Source organism: Bombina bombina, chromosome 1 (assembly GCF_027579735.1).
Source record: "Bombina bombina isolate aBomBom1 chromosome 1, aBomBom1.pri, whole genome shotgun sequence".
Classification (NCBI taxonomy): Eukaryota; Metazoa; Chordata; class Amphibia; order Anura; family Bombinatoridae; genus Bombina; species Bombina bombina.
Genome location: NC_069499.1, coordinates 613,123,135 through 613,128,134, shown reverse-complemented (window position 1 = coordinate 613,128,134; position 5,000 = coordinate 613,123,135). Strand labels below are relative to the sequence as shown.

The 5,000-nt window shown below is 40.3% G+C and overlaps 1 protein-coding gene across 1 annotated transcript in view; it reads left to right on the top strand.

Moving 5' to 3' along the window:
- The window catches only part of PIN4 (peptidylprolyl cis/trans isomerase, NIMA-interacting 4), a 90,806-nt gene that overhangs the window by 19,836 nt on the left and 65,970 nt on the right, over positions 1-5,000 (top strand). The gene's annotated exons all lie outside the window — the stretch shown is intronic.

Genomic DNA, 5,000 nt, shown 5'->3' with positions numbered 1-5,000 from the left:
GAGACAAGGTTTGAGATATAGGGGGGAGCAGAGAATTTTGTGTTTAATCCTGGAAGCAAGTGAAGGGATTGGCAGAGAGGTGCAGCAGATGAAGAGCGACGTGTAAGGAAGATGAGCCTGGCAGAGGTGTTCATTATGGATTGTAAAGGAGCTAGGCGGCAGCTAGGCAGACCAGAGAGGATGGAGTTGCAGTAGTTGAGGCGGGAAAGGATGAGAGAGTGGATTAAAATTTTAGTTGTGTCTTGTGTAAGGAAATGTCTAATTTTAGAGATGGTTTTTAAGGTGGAAGCGGCAGGCTTTAGCCAAGGACTGAATGTGAGGAGTGAAAGATAGATCTGAGTCGTGTGACCCCAAGACATCGGGCATGTGGGGTTGGGGTAATGATGGAGTTAAGTTATATAGAAATGGGAGGTGGATATTTTGGAAGAAGGGGGGAAAATAAGGTGCTTAGTTTTGGAGAGATTTAGCTTGAGGTAGTGAGAGGACATCCAAGATGAGATATGAGAGAGACAGTGACACGGGTTAGCAAGTAGGGATGGGCGAATGTTTCGCAACATTCGAAAAACGGCACAAATTTTAACACGTTTGAATCGAATTTCGAATGTTTACATAACATTCTAACATTCGATTTTCAAATGTTCGGTTTTTTAGAATTTTACGATTACATTCGAAAATATTCTTTTCGAAGAATTCGAATTTAGATTGTAATAGTATTTCTAATGCTTTTTCTTTAAATGTAATATTCGAATTATGCAATATTCGAATTCGAAAAATTCGAATGTAGATTGTAATAGTATTTCTAATGCTTTTTCTTTAAATGTAATATTCGAATTATGGAATACGTGTATTCGAATTCGAAAAATTCGAATTTAGATTGTAATGGTATTTCTAATGCTTTTTCTTTAAATGTAATATTCAAATTATTCAATATTCGAATTCGAAAAATTCGAATTTATATTCGAATTAAAAAAATTCGAATTTATATGTTTGTAATAGTATTTCTAATGCTTTCTTTAAATGTAATATTCAAATTATGCAATATTCTATATGGAAACATTCGAAATGATATATTTGTATCTATTATGTATCAATTTACTAGATTCCCGCCCTACCACATGAACTATTGAACTTCTGAATAGTATTTGTTAAATAGAATGTTAAATTCGAAATTTCGAATGTGGACATTCAATATAATTATAAACATTAGAATTTGAAAGTGACATTCGAAAACTCTAAACATTCGATTTTCAAATTTTTTAGAATATTCGTTCTTATCGACATTCGGATTTAGAATTCGAATTTCGGTAATAACATTCGTTCTACATTCGAAATTCGAAAATTTACACATTCGCCCATCCCTATTAGCAAGTAAGGAAATAGTTCTGGGGCAGAGAGGTAGATTTGGGTGTCATCGGCATACAAATATTGAAACCTGTGGGACTTTATTAAGGAACCTAATGAGGACATGTAGATTGAAAAGAGGAGGGGACTGGGGACAGAGCCTTTACGGTACCTAACAGAAAGAGGTAACAGGGCAGAGGATGCCCCAGAGAAGGCTACACTAAAGGTATGGTTAAACAGATAGGTAGAGAACCACGAGAGAGCTGTGTCGCAGATGCCGAAGGAATGAAGGGTTTGGAGCAAAAGAGGGTGGTCGACCGTATCAAAGGCTGCAGACAGATCAAGAAGGATAAGTAGAGAGAAGTGGCCTTTGGATTTTGCTGTAAGTAGGTCGTTGGTAACCTTAACAATTGCTGTCTCTGTGGAGTGTAGTGGGCGAAATCCAGATTGCAGTGGCTCAAGGAGGGAGTTTAATGTAAGGAAATGGGATAGACGTGCATATACTAGCTTTTCCAAAAAAAGAGGGAATAGGCCGGTAGTTGGATGGGGAGGTTGAATCGAGAGAAGGTTTTTTGAGGATAGGTGTGACCAGTGCAAGAGATGAGGGAAATATACCGGTGCTGAGGGAGAGTTTGAAAATGTGTGAGTACAGGGGTAAGGGTAGAAGAGAGGGAGGGGAGTAACTGTGAGGGGATGGGGTTCGAGGGGACAGGTAGTGAGGTGAGAGGATAGTATAAGGGCAAAAACTTCCTCTGTAACAGGAGCAAAAGAACTACATTTCTCCAACATAGGTGTGTCCGGTCCACGGCGTCATCCTTACTTGTGGGATATTCTCTTCCCCAACAGGAAATGGAAAAGAGCCCAGCAAAGCTGGTCACATGATCCCCCCTAGGCTCCGCCTTCCCCAGTCATTCTCTTTGCCGTTGTACAGGCAACATCTCCACGGAGATGGCTTAGAGTTTTTTGGTGTTTAAATGTAGTTTTATTCTTCAATCAAGAGTTTGTTATTTTAAAATAGTGCTGGTATGTACTATTTACTCTGAAACAGAAAGGAGATGAAGATTTCTGTTTGTAAGAGGAAGATGATTTTAGCAACCGTTACTAAAATCGATGGCTGTTTCCACACAGGACTGTTGAGATGAAGTAACTTCAGTTGGGGGGAACAGTGTGCAGACTTTTGCTGCTTGAAGTATGACACATTTCTAACAAGACTTGGTAATGCTGGAAGCTGTCATTTTCCCTATGGGATCCGGTAAGCCATTTTAATAACAAGTTATAAAGGGCTTCACAAGGGCTTTAAAGACTGGTAGACATTTTTCTGGGCTAAAACGTTTGTTTTATAAACATGTTTAATGGTTTGTTACTTTGAGGAGTTATTTTTATCTTGGGAATTTTGATAAAAAAAACGGCAGGCACTGTATTGGACACCTTTTTCACTGGGGGCCTTCTCTAGTCATAGGCAGAGCCTCAGTTTCGCGCCACTAATGCGCAGTTGTTTTTTGGGAAGCAAAGCATGCAGATGCATGTGTGAGGAGCTCTGATTCACTGAAAAAGCGTGCTGAAGGCGTCATTTGGTATCGTATTCCCCTCTGGGCTTGGTTGGGTCTCAGCAAAGCTGATACCAGGGACTGTATAGGGGTTAAATGTAAAAACGGCTCCGGTTCCGTTATTTTAAGAGTTAAGACTTTCAAATTTGGTGTGCAATACTTTTAAGGCTTTATGACACTGTGGTGAAATTTTGATGAATTTTGGACAATTCCTTCATACTTTTTCGCATATTCAGTAATAAAGTGTGTTCAGTTTAAAATTTAAAGTGACAGTAACGGTTTTATTTTAAAACGTTTTTTGTACTTTGTTATCAAGTTTATGCCTGTTTAACATGTCTGTACCATCAGATAGACTATGTTCTGTATGTCAGGAAGCCAAAGTTCCTTCTCATTTAAATAGATGTGATGCATGTGATAGTGAAAATGATGCCCAAGATGATTCCTCTAGTGAGGGGAGTAAGCATGGTACTGCATCATCCCCTTATGTGTCTACACCAGTCTTGCCCACACAAGAGGCCCCTAGTACATCTAGTGCGCCAATTCTTCTTACTATGCAACAATTAACGGCTGTAATGGATAATTCTATTAAAAACATTTTAGCCAAAATGCCCACTTATCAGCGAAAGCGCGACTGCTCTGTTTTAGACTCTGAAGAGCATGAGGGCGCAGATGATAATGGTTCTGACATGCCCTTACACCAGTCTGAAGGGGCTAGGGAGGTTTTGTCTGAGGGAGAAATTTCAGATTCAGGAAAAATTTCTCAACAAGCTGAACCTGATGTTATTACGTTCAAATTTAAATTGGAACATCTCCGCGCTCTGCTTAAGGAGGTGTTATCTACTCTGGATGATTGTGACAATTTGGTCATTCCAGAGAAATTATGTAAGATGGACAAGTTCCTAGAGGTCCCGGTGCCCCCCGAAGCTTTTCCTATACCCAAGCGGGGTGGCGGATATTGTAAACAAAGAATGGGAAAGGCCCGGCATACCTTTTGTCCCTCCCCCTATATTTAAGAAATTGTTTCCTATAGTCGACCCCAGAAAGGACTTATGGCAGACAGTCCCCTAAGGTCGAGGGGGGCGGTCTCTACTTTAAACAAACGCACTACTATCCCTATAGAAGATAGTTGTGCTTTCAAAGATCCTATGGATAAAAAGTTAGAAGGTTTGCTTAAAAAGATGTTTGTTCAGCAAGGTTACCTTCTACAGCCAATTTCATGCATTGTTCCTGTTACTACAGCAGCGTGTTTCTGGTTTGATGAACTAGAAAAGTCGCTAGATAAAGATACCTCTTATGAGGAGATTATGGACAGAATTCGTGCTCTTAAATTGGCTAACTCTTTTACTCTAGACGCTACCCTGCAATTAGCTAGATTAGCGGCGAAAAATTCAGGGTTTGCTATTGTGGCGCGCAGAGCGCTTTGGCTAAAGTCTTGGTCAGCGGATGCGTCATCCAAGAACAAATTGCTTAATATTCCTTTCAAGGGGAAAACGCTGTTTGGCCCTGACTTGAAAGAGATTATTTCAGATATCACTGGGGGAAAGGGCCATGCCCTTCCTCAGGATAGGTCTTTCAAGGCTAAAAATAAGCCTAATTTCTCCAACATAGGTGTGTCCGGTCCACGGCGTCATCCTTACTTGTGGGATATTCTCTTCCCCAACAGGAAATGGCAAAGAGCCCAGCAAAGCTGGTCACATGATCCCTCCTAGGCTCCGCCTACCCCAGTCATTCTCTTTGCCGTTTGTACAGGCAACATCTCCACGGAGATGGCTTAGAGTTTTTTTAGTGTTTAACTGTAGTTTTTCATTATTCAATCAAGAGTTTGTTATTTTCAAATAGTGCTGGTACGTACTATTTACTCAGAAACAGAAAAGAGATGAAGAATTCTGTTTGTATGAGGAAAATGATTTTAGCAACCGTAACTAAAATCCATGGCTGTTCCACACAGGACTGTTGAGAGCAATTAACTTCAGTTGGGGGAACAGTTTGCAGTCCCTTGCTGCTTGAGGTATGACACATTCTAACAAGACGATGTAATGCTGGAAGCTGTCATTTTCCCTATGGGATCCGGTAAGCCATGTTGGTTACGATTGTAAATAAGGGCTTCATAAG